The sequence below is a fragment of the Mobula hypostoma genome, chromosome 9 (assembly GCF_963921235.1).
Source record: "Mobula hypostoma chromosome 9, sMobHyp1.1, whole genome shotgun sequence".
In the NCBI taxonomy this organism is placed as follows: domain Eukaryota; kingdom Metazoa; phylum Chordata; class Chondrichthyes; order Myliobatiformes; family Myliobatidae; genus Mobula; species Mobula hypostoma.
This window is the reverse complement of record NC_086105.1, coordinates 141,443,988-141,461,928: the sequence shown is the minus strand read 5'-3', so window position 1 is coordinate 141,461,928 and position 17,941 is coordinate 141,443,988. Positions and strand designations below refer to the sequence as shown.

The 17,941-nt window shown below is 42.9% G+C and overlaps 1 protein-coding gene across 4 annotated transcripts in view; it reads left to right on the top strand.

Annotated features, from left to right (window-relative positions):
* Nucleotides 1-17,941, top strand: part of traf7 (TNF receptor-associated factor 7) — a 113,870-nt gene that overhangs the window by 17,115 nt on the left and 78,814 nt on the right. The window contains exon 1 of one of the 4 annotated variants that reach the window (XM_063059327.1): nucleotides 15,795-16,042. The exons of 2 other annotated variants lie outside the window; for them this stretch is intronic. The gene's annotated coding sequence lies outside the window, so the exon portion shown is untranslated. Of the gene's footprint in view, nucleotides 1-15,794; nucleotides 16,043-16,077; nucleotides 16,836-17,941 lie in introns of those variants that run through there. One more of the 4 variants, XM_063059329.1, reaches the window with a different exon arrangement.

The following is a 17,941-nucleotide window of genomic DNA, read 5'->3' as shown; positions in this document are numbered from 1 at the left end:
CTGAAGAAACGAGGAGTCTGCAGACAGATTGGGAGAGTGGGCAAAGAAGTGGCAGATGGAACATACTGCTGGCAGTGTCTGGTCGTGCACTTTGACAGAAGAAATAAAAGCTTAGACTGTTTTCTGAACGAGAAAATTCAAAATTCAGAGGTACAAGGGGACTTGGGAGTCCTTGTACAGGATTCCCTAATAGTTAATTTGCAGATTGAGTCGAGGGTAAGTAAGGCAAATGCAACATTAGCATTTATTTTGAGAGGACTAAAATATAAGAGCAAGGATGTAATGCTGAGGCTTTTATAAGGCATTGGTCAGACCACTCTTGTGAGCAGTTTTGATGCCCCTTATCAAAGAAAAGATGTACTGGCGATGGAGAGTATCCAGAGGAAGTTCATGAGAATGATTTCAGGAATGAAAGGGTTAATGTATCAGTGGCATTTGATGGCACTGGGCCTGTACTCACTGGAGCTTAAAAGAATGAGAGGGAATCTCATTGAAGCCTATCGAATATTGAAAAGTCTGGGTAAAGTGGATGTGGAGAGGATGTTTCCTATTATGGGTGAGTCTAGGACCAGAGGAGACAGCCACAGAGTTGAAGGACGTCTATTAAGAACAGAAATGAGGAGGCTTTTCTTAAGATATTTAGATATTTAAAATGAAGGTTGATAGTTTCTTGATTAGTCAGGGCATGAAAGGTTACGGGGAAATGGCAGCAGGATGGGATTGAGGAGGATAATAAATCAGCCATGATGTTATGGTGAGGCAGACTTGATGAGCTGAATGGCTGAATTCCGCTCCTATTTCTTGTGGTCTTAAGTCTTTGAGTGTCATTACCTGTAGTTTGATGGTGCAAGGATGTTGTCCTGTAGCCACATTTCTGTAAAACAAACCCCTAGCAGTTCCTCATCTTGCGCAAGTGTGGCCATAGACAAAGGTAATCCAGCTCGCCTTCCACTGTGTGAACACTGGATGGCAGCCCCCAACCCAGTGGAGAATCCAGCGGCTGCAGCAGTTGCCCCCGAGGCATGACGAACAAACAAGGCAATGCTGCTTCCCGCTGTCGGTATCACCAATGAACCAGTGAATTGAACATTACCAGTATCCTAAAGGGACTTGTGATCACAACACTAACGTCTGAGCAATCGCCTGCACTGTCTTCTTTCCTGGGTGACTGATAGCAGGCTGTAAAAAAAGTCCAGGTCTGTCACTATCGAGCAGCTCGCTAGTGGTGTAGACCTGCAGTGCCTGTTGTCCTTAATGCCCAGCACTGTCTTACTATCGTGAAAAAGACATAAAGGGTGAACAACTGCACCTTTGTTTGGACCTGGAGGGGCCACTGTATCTATGTGTGCTGCCATTTTTCCAGAAGGAAAAATGTCCTTAATGATAGAGACTTTAATCACGTGGAAACAATAGCCCTTTCACTTTGTTTATTAGCCTGCCATGCACTGGACTTTATCTACATTCTGGTTTCTTTTACTGCCTCGATGTACTTATGATACAGTAAAGCTTTTTACTGTATAGCAATAAAACATGACGATAAACCAGTTCATTCCTTCACCAAAGGGGAGATTACTTTACCTATGTTTTATATTGAAATTATTTAGTACAGTTTAGTATCAATAATTTACAACAGAATTATTTACAGAAAGGTGCCGCTATTAAGCTTGAAGAGTCAGAAAGCTGGCTGTTCCTTGTCGACGGTTGCTGCACTGGCTTTCGGATGCCTGCCTTCCAGATCTGAAAACGCACTAAGCTACTCACTGGAGTTCAGAAGAATCCAGAGGGAGTGGGGGGGGGGGGGTGGTGGTTTAAAACCTATCGAATGTTGAAATGCCGCAGTAGAGTGGATGCAGAGCGGATGTTTTCTTTGATGGGGGTTCCAAGGCACACCCTCAGAATGGAGGGACACCATTTAGAACAGAGATGAGGAGGAAGCCATAGAAAGGGTGCAGAGGAGATTCACAAGGATGCTGCCTGGATTGGGGAGCATGCCTCATCAGAATAGGTTGAGTGAGCTCGGCCTTTTCTCCTTGGACTGACGGACAATGAGAGGTGACCTGATAGAGGTGTATAAGATGATAAGTACCAGGGTGCTCAAAGCCTGTGCCCCTCAGCTATGTGGAGTACTTCGCCATGTATTCAACCTGAGCCTGAGGCTCTGGAGGGTTCCTGTGCTGTGGAAGACGTCTTGCCTCGTCCCTGTACTGAAGACGCCGCGCCCCAGCAGCCTCAATGACTACAGACCGGTGGCATTGACCTCCCACATCATGAAGACCCTGGAGAGACTTGTTCTGGAGCTGCCCCGGCCTATGGTCAGGCCACACTTAGATCCCCTCCAGTTCGCCTACCAGCCCCGACTAGGAGTTGAGGATGCCATCGTCTACCTGCTGAACCGTGTCTACGCCCACCTGGACAAGCCAGCGAGCACTGTGAGGGTCATGTATTTTGACTTCTCCTGTGCGTTCAACACCATCCACCCTGCTCTGCTGGGGAAGAAGCTGACAGCGATGCAGGTGGATGCTTCCCTGGTGTCATGGATTCTTGATTACCTGACTGGCGGACCACAGTACATGTGTTTGCAACACTGTGTGTCCGACAGAGTGATCAGCAGCACTGGGGCTCCACAGGGGACTGTCTTGTCTCCTTTTCTCTTCACCATTTACACCTTGGACTTCAACTACTGCACAGAGTCTTGTCATCTTCAGAAGTTTTCTGATGACTCTGCCATAGTTGGATGCATCAGCAAGGGAGATGAGGTTGAGTACAGGGCTACGGTAGGAAACTTTGTCACATGGTGTGAGCAGAATTATCTGCAGCTTAATGTGAAAAAAAAACTAAGGAGCTGGTAGTAGACCTGAGGAGAGCTAAGGTACTGGTGACCTCTGTTTCCATCTAGGGGGTCAGTGTGGACATGGTGGAGGATTACAAATACCTGGGGATACGAATTGACAATAAACTGGGCTGGTCAAAGAACACTGAGGCTGTCTACAAGAAGGGTCAGAGCTGTCTCTGTTTCCTGAGGAGATTGAGGTCCTTTAACATCTGCCAGACGATGCTGAGGATGTTCTATGAGTCTGTGGTGGCCAGTGCTATCATGTTTGCTGTTGTGTGCTGGGGCAGCAGGCTGAGGGTAGCAGACACCAACAGAATCAACAAACTCATTTGTAAGGCCAGTGATGTTGTGGGGATGGAACTGGACTCTCTCATGGTGGTGTCTGAAAAGAGGATGCTGTCTAAGTTGCATGCCATCTTGGACAATGTCTCCCATCCACTACATAATGTACTGGGTGGGCACAGGAGTACATTCAGCCAGAGACTCATTCCACCGAGATGCAGCACAGAGTGTCATAGGAAGTCATTCCTGCCTGTGGCCATCAAACTTTACAACTCCTCCCTTGGAGGGTCAGACACCCTGAGCCAATAGGCTGGTCCTGGACTTATTTCATAATTTACATATTACTATTTAACTATTTATGGTTCTATTACTATTTATTATTTATGGTGCAACTGTAATGAAAACCAATTTCCCCCGGGATCAATAAAGTATGACTATGACTATGAGAGGCATTGATCATGTGGGTAGTCAGAGGCTTTTTCCCAGGGCTGAAATAGCTAACACGAGATGGCACAGTTTTAAGGTGCTTAGAAGTGGGTACAGTGGAGGTGTCAGGATGAGTTTTTTACACAGCATGCTGAGTGGGTGAAATGGGTTGCCGGAAACGGTGGTTAAGGCGGATACAATAGGGCCTTTTAAGAGACTCCTGGATAGGTATCTGGAGCTTAGAAAAATAGAGGGCTGTGGGTAACCAGAGGTAATTTCTAAAGTAAGTACATGTTCGGCACAGCACTGTCAGCCAAAGGGCCTGTATTGTGCTGTAGGTTTTCTATGCTTCTATGAATTTCTTTAGCCAGAGATTAGTAAATCTGTGGAATTTGTTGCCACAGGCAGCTGTGGAGGCCAGTCTTTGGGAATATTTAAGGCAGAGGTTGATGTTCTTGATTAGTCAGGGATACGGGGAGAAGGCAGGAGATTAGGGCTGAGAGGGAAATGGATCAGCCATGATTCAATGGCGGAGCAGACTCGATGGGCCCAATGGCCTAATTCTGCTCGGTATCATATGCTCTTACGGAAAGAAAGCCATAAATGGCTGGAGGATCTGTCTTAGATGCTGCCCCCACCCCCTGCCGTCCTCGATTGGTGGGAAACCTTGATTACTGATTGTAGAGTGTGTGAGGAGAGGAAGTTCATCGAGAACAGTCTTCTGAGTAAGGTAGTTGCTACTCCTTGATATGATTTCCTGACCCATCAGGAAGTGGTGACAGGGACGTCCTTATCCTCCACATCTGAGTGGGACCCAAGATCTATATCAAAGCACTGCTCTTCTGCGGCTAGTTCTGCTCAGCAGAAGTGCCTGCAACTTGGCCAAAGGTGGGCTACTGTCCTCCTCGTTCTCCACCAAATGCTATGCCATCAACGACACACTGCTTTCCACCTGGTTGCTTGGAAGCTCCACCTTCCCGACTCCGAACCCCATATCCGTGGATACCACAGACTCCACCTGAATTTCATGCTGGTCTGGAGTTTCATGTATGTCACTCTCAGGAGATCTGGGCTTTTGTGGGTTGTTGACCGTCAGTTTAAATGGAATGTAATGCTTTGGTCGAATAAATTTCTCACGCCACAATAAATAATTCAGCGACACTGATGTATTCATCTGAACAATAAAAGGGTTAGAGGACAGATTGAGGGGTAAACAAAATGCTCAGTGGCTGGCCCCCCAGTAGAGACTAACGGGGAAGACAAGGGATCGGGTTGATCAGGTAACAGTGAAGACAGTATACACACAATGGCAACAATCGATACCCTGGCAACACCAAGCAATGTCACTGGTGTGATGTCATCACGACCCGAAGGGGAGGGGGACAACCTTTCCCTCAAATAGAATCACTAGCTCATGGCCAACAACCAAAGGCGGGAACCACCTCAGAAGGAAGGAGATTTAGGTGGGGGTGGGGAGAGAGACAGACAGAGACAGTGATAGTCAGGGATGGGATACCCAAACTCAGTATGATTCAAAGGCCATTCATTAAAAATTCGAAGCAGTTTCTTGAATGGTCACTAATGTAATATTGAAACGCAAATTTGTGACACGGTGAAGTTGCAGAGAATGAGACTGGAGATCAGACAATCTGATTGGTCATAACTAAAAGGATAGATTTAGCATCCACTTTCTGACCCAAATCTCAAATTGTAGTAAACATATCCCTCACACTAAACCTTGTCCCTTGCTCAAGCGTCAATCTGTAACCATCACCTCAGTCTCTAACCACTAAATTTGTCTCTGATCAGAGCTGTAATTTGTGCATCTAACCCTAATCCCTAACTCTAAATACCAGTCCTGACCCATAGCTGACCTGTGGAGCGAACTCATCCCTAACACTAAATCCTGACGTACCTCAATTTATAACACTAGCCCTCATCGCTATCCCAAGCCCTATCCCAGACCCTGACCCAATCCTCAACTCTTGACTTGACCCTGTTCCTAATCTTAATTGTTTTACTTGGATTTTCAAAAGGCATTTATGAGGCTGCTAAATAAGATAAGAGACTATTGTTTTACAGGAAATATACCAGCATAGATAGAAGTAACACACATCAAAGTTGCTGGTGAACGCAGCAGGCCAGGCAGCATCTCTAGGAAGAGGTACAGTTGACATTTCAGGCCGAGACCTTCGTTAGCATAGATAGAAGATTGGCTGACTATCAGGAGACATACTGGGAATAAAGGGGCCTCTTATGGTTGGCTGCCAGTGAATTGTGGTGTTCCGCAGGGGTTGGTGTAAGGACCACTTCTTTTCACGTTATATGTTAATGATTTGGATGACAGACAAAGATAGGTGGAGGGACAGATAGTGTTAAGGAAGCAGGGACTCTGCAGAAGGACTTGGACATTAGGAGAATGGGCAAAGTAATAGCAGATCAGAGTTGGAATCAGAATCAGGTTTAATATCACTGGCATATGTTGTGAAATTTGTTAAGGAATATTGTGTAGGAAAGTGTACGGTCATGCACTTTGGTGTAAGGAATAACGGCATGGACTATTTTTTAAATACAGTATACAGAAAAATTTTAAAGGAACTTGGAGCCATCGTGTAGGATTCCCCAGTTGTTAACTTGCAGATGGAGTCAATGGTAAAGAAGGTAAATGCAATGCTAAAGTTCATGTTGAGAGCCTCAAACATAAAAGGGGGCTGTAATGTTGAGGCTTTATATGGCATTAGTCAGACCGTACTTGGAGAAAAGAAGTGCTGGCGTTGGAGAGCATTCAGCCAAGATTCACAAGGGTGATTCCAGGAATGAAAGAGTTAACACATGAGGGGTGTTTGATGGTTCTGGGCCTGTACTCACTGACGTTTCGAAGAATAAGGGGGGAATGGCATTGAAATCTATTGAACGTTTGAGAGACTGGAGTGGCCAAGTCATTTAAAGTGGATGTTGATAGGTACTTGATCAGTCAGAGCATCAACTGTTATGGGAAGAAGGCAGGAGAGTGGATAGGGATGATGGAATGGCGGAGCAGACTTTGGGCTGAATGGCCTAATTCTACTCTTACATATGTCTTATGGTCTTAGAGTATCAGGGACAGTATTCTTCAGTATGATTGAGGCAATTGCCTCAGCCAGAATCTTTTACATTTAAATCAAAACAACTTGGAAGGGACAGTTTTGATAGAAGATGTGCAGGACAGATTGATTAATTGGGAAAGACCCTGTCCTAATTAAGTGGCTTCTTCTTAAGAATGAAATTAAAGTAACATACTTGTTTACTATATGCAGTGGAAATTCCCTTAACCAAAGTATAGTAATTTACAGTGCATTGTGAATCACTGTGTCCCACAGCAGTGATACCCGATGAATATGGAGCAGTGCCATTTATAATGTCAAATTGTCTGTTTCTTGTATTTATTTCCTTCCATTCCCACCTCATTTTTGTCCAGTTGTTTCACTGACTCTTAACTGCTCTACAGTGGTGTATTTAATACCTCATGCGGAGACATGGAAGGGCTGGAAGATCTATCTTGGACATTGCCCCCGTCCTTGATTGATGGGAAAGCTTGATTACTGATTGCAGAGTATCTCGGGATGGAGTTAGTCAAAAACTCCATCACCTACGTAAGGTGGTAGCTACTGTTTGATACGATGTCTTCATCTAGCAGGGAGCAGTAACAGGGACATCCTCACCCTCGGCATCTGAGTGGGTGTCAAGATCTACATCAAAGCACTGCTCACAAAAATGCCTGCATCTTGGCCTATGGTGGGCTGCCGTCCTCCTTGTTGTCCACCAAATGTTATGCAAACAACAAGATATTACTTTCCTACTGGTTGCTCGGAAGCTCCATCTTCCCGACTCCGAACCCCACATCCATGGATACCACAGACTCTGCCTGAATCTCATGCTGGTGTTGAGTTTCATGTAGGTCACTCTCAGGAGATCTGGGCTTTTGTAAGTTGTAGACCATCTATTTAAATGGAATGTAATGCTTTGGTTGAATAAATTTCTCACGCTGCAATAAATAATTCAGTGACGCTGATGCGTTCATCTGAACAATGAAAGGGTAAGAGGACGGATTCAGAGCAGATTGAGGGGTAAGCAAAATGCTAACATGGACATCCTAGCTGTCCTCCCAGAATACCGTTCTAGACCCACAGCTGACCCGAAATATTAAATCCTGACTCATACCTCAATTTAAAATGCTGAGCCTTATCGCTAACTCAAGCCCTGTCCCTGTCCCTAACCCAATGCTCAACTACTGACCCTGACCCAGTCCCTAATCTTAACTATTTTACTTGGATTTTCAAAAGGTGTTTGACAAGGTGCTGCGTATGAGGCTGCTAAATAAAATAAAATATCATAGTTTTACAGGAAAAATAACAGCAAGGATAAAAGGTTGGTTGACTTGCAGAGTGGGAATAAAGGGGAGCCTTTTATGGTTGTCTGCCAGTGAACAATGATGTTTTGCAGGGGTTGGTGTTGGGACAGCTTCTTTTCACGTTACGTGTCAATGATTTGGATGACAGGTGAAGATAGGTAGAGGGGCAGGTAGTGTAAAGGAAGCAAGGACACTGCAGAATGACTTTATACAGATTAGGAGAACGGATAAAGAAATGGCAGATGGAACATAGTGGGTAAGCCTATGGTCATACACTTTGATAGAAGGAATAAAGGACTTGTTTCTGAACTGGGAGAAAATTCAGAAAACAGAGATGCAAAGGGACTTGGAGTCATTGTGTAGAATTCCCTAAAGGTTAAATTGCAGGTGGAGTTAGTCATAAAGAAGGCAAATACAATGTTAGAATTCATTCTGAGGGGGCGAGAATATGAAAGTGAGGATGTAGTGCTGGGGCTTTATAAGGTAGACTGCACCTGGATTGTTGTGAACGGTTTTGGGCATCTTGTACAAGAAAAGATGTGCTAGCATTGGAGAGGATCTAGATGAGATTCACAAGAATGATTCTGGGAATGAAATGCTTAATATGGGAGGAGGGCTTGATGGCCTATACACGCTGGAGTTTAGAAGAATGAAAGGGGGAGAGGTGGAATCTCATTGAAATCTATTGAATATTGAAAGGCTGTAGAGGCCAAGTCCTTGGGTATATTTAAAGTGAAGGTCGATAGATTCTTGATTAGTGAGGGCCTCGGACGTTAGGGGGAGAAAGCAAGAGAATGGAGTTGAGAGGGATAATAAATCAGTCATGATGGAATGGTGGATCAGACTTTGGGCCAAATGGTCTAATTCTCCACCTATGTCTTAATAGTCTTTACAGTTTTTATGAGCATCAGAGACATTTGCATCTTCAGTATGGTTTGCAAAAATCTTTTGCATTTCAATCAAAAAAACTTTGAAGGGATTCTTTTGATAGGTGTGGAGGAGAGATTGATTAATTGGGAAAAGCCCTGTCGTAATTAAGTGGCTTTTTTTAAAGAATGAAATTACAATAACATACTTGTTTACTACTATACGCAGGGAACTTCCCTTAACGAAAGTACAGTAACTTACAGTGCATTGTGAATCACTGTATCCCACAGCAGTGATACTTTATGAATAAGGAGCAGTGTCATTTACAACAACAAATATAACCTAATAATACTTATTTGTTTAAAAGTAAACTACAATGCAGATCATTTGTCATTCAGATTCTGAGGTTATGAAGAAAGAACTACCTCACCCAGACACTCTGCTTCCGATATTCCTTCTCGCACTCTATTGTGTGTTTCTTGTGCATTCTTTCCTTCCGTTCCCATCTCATTTTTGTCCCGTTGTTTCACTAACTCTCAACTCTGCTCTACAGCAGTGTATTTTATCCATATGCAGAGACATGGAAGGGTGGGTCATAATGGTTCAAAGGTTCCATTTAATATTAGCGAATATATACAATACGCAACCTTAAATTCTTACTCTCCACAGACATCCTCAAAACATGAAGTACCCCAATGAATAAATGACAGAAGAAATGCAAGAACCCCAAAGCCCCCTTCCCCTCCCCCCACTTATTGTAGCAGAAAACATCAGCACTCCCACCACCCATTATGCAAGTAACAGCAAAGCCCCAAGGAGAGACAGTGGTCTACAGTCCATCAAAACTAACATTTATCGCAAGTTTGACATCCATCGGGCTCTCACTAACAAGGGTGAGTGAGATGTCATTCTTTCCACAGCGAGAGGAGAGACAAACATTCGCTGTTGCAATGTTACAGTCTGTCTGTAGTACCGCTTTTATTTTGAGTTCACCCGACTCGAGATTCAGCAGTAAACTCTCACCATGGAGATGTATATCTAGATGTGTGTATGTATGTTATATTTGGAGGTGTTGTGGATAGTGTGGAGGGCTGTCAGAGGTGATAGCGGGTCATCGATAGGATGCAAAACTGGGCTGAGAAGTGGCAGATGGAGTTCAACTCAGATAAGTGTGAAGTGGTTAATTTTGGTAGGTCAAATATGATGGCAGAATATAGTATTAATGGTAAGACTCTTGGCAGTGTGGAGGATCAGAGGGATCTTTGAGTCTGAGTCCATAGGACATTCAAGGCTGCTGCACAGGTTGACTCTGTGGTGTAGAAGGCATACGGTGCATTGGCCTTCGTCAACAGTGAGATTGAGTTTAAGAGCCAAGAGGTACTGTTGCAGTTTTATAGGACTCTGGTCAGACCACACTTGGAGTACTGTGCTCAGTTCTGGTCACCTTACTACAGGAAGGATGTGGAAACTATAGAAAGGGTGCAGAGGAAATTTACAAGGATGTTGCCTGGTTTGGAGAGCATGCCTTATGAAAACAGGTTGAGTGAACTCAGCTTTTTCTCCTTGGAGCGGCAGAAGATGAGAGGTGACCTGATAGAGGTATATAAGATGATGAGAGGCATTGATCGTGTGGATAGTCAGAGGCTTTTTCCCAGGGCTGAAATGGCTAACAGGAGAGGGCACAGTTTTAAGGTGCTTGGAAGTGGTACAGAGGAGATGTCAGGGGTAAGTTTTTTACGCAGAGAGTGGTGAGTCGGTGGAATGCACTGCTAGGGATGGTGGTGGAGGTAGATACAATAGGATCTTTTGAGGCTACGTCCACACTATGCCGGATAATTTTGAAAACGCTGGTTTCGAGTGAAAACGACAGGGGTCCACACTAAGCGTTTTTCAAAATATCTCCGTCCACATTAGGTGGATATTTGGGCGAATCTCCTCCTACTGGGCATGCGCAGGACACACAGAAAACAAGTGAAGAGGAAACGATATACTTCGTGCGCATTTGTCCAGTTACAGAGTAGAAAAACTTTAAAGGAATTGCTCTTGGCTCTCGCACAGGAGGACTTAAAACTTAAAAAAAACAAATACTGGAGCGTATGGAGGCAACCGACAGGGAGTTCACGGACAGTATGACCCAGCTGACGACGAACATTGAAAAACTAACTCTGTTACATTAATAAAGCACCTTGTTAAATATATAAAACGTCTGCATCAGCGTTATCTTGTATTTCCATACAATGTTACATTAGACTGTTATACATCTAGTGTCAGAGAAGTACTTGCATAAATAGGTAAACCACCTTCATACAAGCAAGGACAGAAAACAGGGCGAAGTGAGTATACTTATTTATTCTGTAAGCTATGGGTCAACTGGCTTCAGTCTCGTCCGTCTGTTCTGAAATTGTTAGGTGGTGGCGTTCAAGAAAACAATGAACATCTGTTCCAGCACGTCATGACAGCGTTTTTAAATAGTCAAAAAAACTCACTTTACAATTTAACTCTCACGCCGTCACACCGACTGCGCGTTATAACAGCTTGCGCAGTACCAAGCAGAAGCAGAAAAAAGCATTGTTGTTGTGGTGTTGTCATGACAGTCTTTTAAAATCTCTCCGGTTACCCCGTACACACTACACCGGATATTAAGCGTTTTCAGATTTATTCACTCTGGAGTGTGTTTTCAAAAATCTCCGTTTTCAGGGGCTGAAAACTCCGGCTCAGTGTGGACGGGAGGGCAAAACGAAGAGAAAAAGCTTCGTTTTCAAAATTATCCGGTGTAGTGTGGACGTACCCTAAGAGACTCCTGGATAGGTACATGGAGCTTAGTAAAATAGAGGGCTATGGGTAACCCTAGGTAATTTCTAAAGTAAGTACATGTTCGGCACAGCATTGTGGGCCGAAGAGCCTGTATTGTGCTGTAGTTTTTCTATGTTTCTATCTAATCCGAATCCTTAATTCTAAATACCATTCCTGACCCATAGCTGACCTAACTCATACCTCAATTTATAGCACTGACCTCCATCGCTAACCCAAGCCCTATCTCAGACCCTGACCCAATACTCAACTCCCGACCCTGGCAATATCCCTCTATTTTTCTAAGCTCCATGTACCCATCTACAAGTCTCTTAAAAGACCCTATTGTATCTGCCTCCACCACTGTCACCAGCAGTGCATTCCATGCACCCACCACTCTCTGTGTGAAGAGCTTACCCCTGACATCTTCTCTGTACCTACTTCCAAGCACCTTAAAACTATACCCTCTCATGTTAGCCATTTCAGCCATGGGAAAAAGCCTCTGGCTATCCACACGATTAATGCCTCTCATCATCTTATACACCTCTATCAAGTTATCTCTCATCCTCCATCGCTCCAAGGAGAAAAGGCCAAATTCACTCAATATGTGGAGGAACAGTTAGTGTTAAGGAAGCAGGGATACTGCAGAAGGACTTGTACAGATTAGGCGAATGGGAAAATAAATTGTGGATGAAATAAAGTATAGGGATGTGTATGGTCATGCACTTTGGTAGAAAGAATAAAGGCATGGATTATTTTCTAAATAGGGAGAAAATTCAGAAATCAGAAATGCAAAGTGAGTTGGAGTCAATGTGTAGGATTCCAACTCCACGTGCAGTTGGAGTCAGAGGTACAGAAGGCAAATGCTATGTTAGAATACGATTAATTTTGAGTGGGCTAGAATATATAAGCAAGGATGTAATAGTGATACTTTATAAGGCATCGGTCAGACCGCACTTGGAGTATTGAGTGTCTCAAAACTGCTTACATCTCAGAAAAGATGTGCCGACCTTGGAGATGGTCCAGAGGAAGTTCACGAGAATGATTTCGGGAATGAAGGGGTTAATATACGAGGAGTGTTTGATAGCTCTGGAGTTTAGAAGAATGAGGGGGAATCTCATTGAATCTATTGAATGTTGAAAGGCTGTGGAGGACAAGTCAGTGGATATATTTAAAGTGGAGGCTGATAGCTTCTTGATTAGTGAATGCATCAAATGTTACGGAGAGAAGACAGGAGGGTGGTGTTGAGAAGGATAAGAAATCAGTCTTGGTGGAATGACTGAGCAGTGTTTGGACCGAATGGCCTAATTCTCCTCCTATCTCTTATAGTCTTTATGGTCTTACGGGTGTCAGAGACAATTGCATGCTCAGTATAGTTTGAGGCAATTACCTCAGCCAAAATCTTTTGCATTTCAATCAAAACAAATTTGAAGGGACAGTTTTGATAGAAGGTGTGGAGCACAGGTTGATTAATTGGGAAAGAACCTATCGTAATTAAGTAGTTTCTTTTTAAGAATGAAATGATAATAATATACTTGTTTACTATACGCAGGGAGCTTCCCTTAACCAAAGATCAGTAATTTACAGTGTATTGTGAATCACTGTGTCCCACAGCAGTGATACCTGATGAATATGGAGCAGTGTAGTTTACAATGTCAAATATAACCTAGCAATACTTACTTCTTTAAAAGTAAACTACAATGCAGGTTATATTGTCATTCAGGTTCTGCGGTTATGAAGAAAGAACTATCTCGCCTAGATACTTGGCTTCCTATATTCCTTCTTGCACTCTATTGTCTGTTTCTTGTGCTTTCTTTCCTTCTGTTCTCATCTCATTTTTGTCCAGTTGTTTCAGTAACTCTCAACTCTGCTCTGCAGCAGTGTTTTTAAATTGTGATCCACTATATGCAGATACATGGAGGGGTGAGTCATAATGTCAGTGAAAATCCCATCATTTATAACTCCCTGGTAAATGATATTAAAATATTGTCATTTGAAAGATAGAATTATTAGCCTTTTCTGTCACATGTACATCGAAACATCTGGTGAAATGAGTCACTTGGGTCAAATCAAATCAGAGCAGATTGTGCTAGTGTCGCCATGCTTCCAGCACCAACACAGCATGCTCAAAACTCACCAACCCTAACCGTACATTTTGGAACGTGGTAGGAAACCGAAGCGCTCTGAGTAAACACATGTGGTCATGAGGAGAAGGTACAAACTCCTTACAGACAGCGGGGGGAATTCAACCTCAATCTTACGGCTGTTATGCCGTGAATACCTTTTGTAGGCATTGTATGTAAAATTAAATAAGGTGTGCAAAAAGAGGGAGAAAAGTGGTGAGGTAGTGTTCCTTGGTTCATTGTCCATTCAGAAATCTGATGGAAAAGGGGAAGAAGCTATTCCTGAATCACCGAGTGTGTATCTTCAGGCTCCTGTACCTCCTCCCTGATGGTAGCAATGACAAAAGGGCATGGCCAGGGTGATGAGGGGCCTTAATAATGGATGCTGCCTCTTTGAGTCATCACTCATTCATTTTCTTTATTTAAACACATTTACACCTTGGAGACTATGCTTTTGTTAGATTTCAGAGGCCAGTGTGAGAGAGCAATGCTGGGTTAAATTGTTTTGCCACTTTCAGAAATACACAGATTGAAAACTAAACTGCAAAGCAGACAGAAAACAAGCTGAATTGCTGGTCTGAATTACTGTGCTGTGGTTAACGAAACATTGGTCTGTCGAATGATTTATGATTATTTGTTACATGAGACCAAAGATGTGAGAACACTCAAAAACCTATAATAAATTTGAGAATAACAAGCTGTTGGTAATTTGAAAGTTTGGAACTAAGTAAAGGCTGAGGGGACTAAACTAATCCCTTCTGCCTACACAATGTCCATATTCTTCCATTTTCCTCACATTTATGTGCCTATCTAAACACCTTTTAAAAGCCCCTTATGTATCTCTTTGTACCAGCACCCCAGGCCGTGCATTCAAGACACACACCACTCTGTTATTGTTTTTGCATAGTTGGATTCCACACCTCATTTGTGATGCATTCTTCAGTTTCATTTCCCCACTTTATCTTCCCTTGAAATGTTATACTGTTTATCTGGTTAATGTTATACAGTTAATCCTTTCAGAGATTTGTTTACTGCCTTAACAAAAAGGACAAAAGTGGTGAGGTAGTGTTCCTTGGTTCATTGTCCATTCAGAAATCTGTGTTATGCTGTTGGGATTGCTTGTGGCTTTAATTCTAAATCATGTTTATTTATCACCTGTGCACTAAGTGGCCACTTTAGCTACACCTTTATACCTGCTCGATAATGCAACTATCTAATCATCCAATCATGTGGAGCAACTCAAAGCAGAAAAGCATGCAGACACAGTCAAGAGGTCCTGTTGTTGTTCAGACCAAGCATCAGAATGGGGAAGAAATGTGATCTAAGTTACTTTGACCGTAGAGTGATTGTTGGTGCCAGGTGGGGTGGTTTGTGTATCTGAGAAACTGCTGGTCTCCTGGGATTTTCACGCACAACTGTCTCTGGGGCTTACAGAGAATGGTGCGAGAGAGGAAAAAAAAACATTCAGTGAGCGGTAGTTCTGTGGGTGAAAACACCTTGTTATTGAGGGAGGTCAGAGAAGTACGGCCAAACTGTTTCAAGCTGGCAGGAAAGAGACAGTAACTCAAATATCCATGTGTTATAACAGTGATGTGCAGAACACCACTTCTGAGTGCACAACACATCGATCCTCGAAGTGGACGGGCTACAGCAGCAGAAGACCACGAGCGTACACTCAGGGGTCACTTTATTATACAGGAGGTACCTAAAAAAAAAGTGGACACTGAGTGTACATTGAAACATACAGTGAAATCTGTCGTGTGCATTAACAATCGCCGAGGATGTGCTGGGGGCGGCCTGCAAGTGTCGTCACACATTCAGGTGCTAGCATAGCGTGCCCACCCTACTCAGCAAAACAACACAGAACACAACAAATTTGCTGGTGTAACTTAATATCTGGAATATAATGTTAAAGTTGGTTGTGTTCTCATGTTGAAATAACTGACTTGAATTTATGATATTTTGAGGTTTATGTGCCTGTTTTGTTGTCCTTGACTACAATGTCTTTGTGTAGGTTGGGCACCTTCTGTTAGTCTTTTGCATATGCTTGCATGCCTCTAGTTTGTGATCTGTGACGTCAGGCCAATAGTGGTGTAACCTTTCATGCGTGCCAAACAACCTGATTGGTTTCGGACTGGGTTTTCCCCTCATTTTATTTGCATATCTCTCTATTGGACACATGCCTTTCTGTATGCATCACTGCTGAGCAGACTGCTTGCAAAACCAGCTGAAGAGAGGAAGGATACAGGACTTTGCTTTTAAAAGTAACTTCTCCATAAGATGACACTGTATCTTACACATGTCACGATCGTCTGATTTTCTGCGCTGCAGGTAATGTGGCTTTGATTACGTATTACAATGGTGGGGCTAAGCATTGACTTTAAGAGCTCTTGAGTGAGACCAGACTTTGTTTAGGGCAAGAAAATCTGAAACCTCCTGTTCTGTAATCCAATTGTATCTGCTGATCTTCTCTTGTTCATTAACTTGTTCCGTTCGTGTTTCTTTTTGCAAATTTGCATTCTCTAATACCCAGATGGAGGCAGATTACCAAGGCTTCTGAAGATTACAGGCTGCATTTCTCTATCAAATCCAGTCTGATTAGCTCAACGGCATTCTTGACATTGCCAATCTCCACTCTCTTCAAACCCCAGGTGGTAAAATAAAATTGCTAATCCTGTGTGAGTTCCCAAATGTGAGCCATTTACATATTTCAAGATTCAAGATTTGAAAAACTTTATTGTCATTCTAACCATACATCGGCTCTGCAGGGCAGAATGAGACAGCGTTTCTCAGGGGCAGTGCAATCATAACAAACACAACACTAAATAATAAACATAACAATAAATAGTAAAACACAACAGCCACATGTCAGTTAAAATCAAGTTATAAGTGTCCAGTGCAAGTTAAAAGTGTCCAAAGCAGAGTCAGGTGGAGCAGCTATTTAGCAGTCTGACTGCCTGTGGGAGGAAACTGTTTAGTAGCCTTGTGATTTTAGTTTTGATGCTCCTGTAACATTTGCCTGACAGCAGGAGAACAAACAGTTCATGGAGAGGGTGTGAGGGGTCTTTAATGATGTACCGTGTCTTCTGGAGGCATCGACTCTGAAAGAGGTCTTGGACAGAAGGTAGGGAGACCAGTGCTTCTGAGTCATGACGTTCTTTTCCAGTACCAATATTTCGATCCTATATGTAGTCTGTTAGATATGATCGTTAGACTGTAGATAAAGTACCTGACACCTGATTGTATCACATTACTAGTAATTTCCATACTGTTGAAATGTTACAATGAAGCAGTCTTGATTGGTCCTGTATTTTTGGTTATTTTGCTGCCAATATTGATTTTAGCCAGAAAATTCGAGGGTTATGGATCATGTTCCAGATTTTTAAAAACTGACACGGCAAACCGATGAAATTATCCCAGTGCTGAGACTGTGGAGTCTTTTGAGTCTTTGGCTTTCTGTCGTACCTGTCAACTAAGCATATTATTCCTGTCACTATATTGTATTAACAAAAATGTTTGCACAAGTTTATCATCAGTATATATACAGTATTCCTCCCATAGGACCACAACCTTGTTGTCGGGGTTTGGAGGCTTGCGTGACCGGGAAAGCTATATTGGCTGGAGTCAGGGCCTTGTGCTTTGACTCTTGGTGGGGTCACGGTGCCAAACAGGTCAAAGGGTAGAGGCCAGACTAAGAGTGGTCCGTCGGTCCTCCAAGTTTGGGGGTTCAGCTCGGGGCTAACAACCCTGACTGGTCAAAAAAGTTGTTGCAGAAACAGCACAAAAAGTTGCCCTCAATGCCAGTGGCATAACAGACAAAAAGAAAATGTACAGTATTATGTGGACAGGTGAAATGGTTCAAAGATGTGCTGATGCAGTTAAGGATACAGTGTGAAGAAAGGATATGGTGCTTGGAAGTGTTTTGAAACTTAGAAGAAGTGCTTAAAGATTTATTTTGTTAGACTTCTTTTGTAATTCTTGTTTTCATAGGATAATTCTTTTACTGCTTCAGTAGTTTTGCTTTCTAATCTGGTTCCTTGAGGTAACCAATTAGAATCATATTTAATATCACTGGTATCTGTCCTGAAATTTGTTGTGTTGCAGCAGCAGTGCATTGCAATACATAATATTTTTTTAAACTATAAATTACAATAAGAAATATATTTTAAAATATCTTAAAGAAGTAGTGCAAAATGAGAGAAAAATATTGGTTGTGTTCGTGCGTTCACT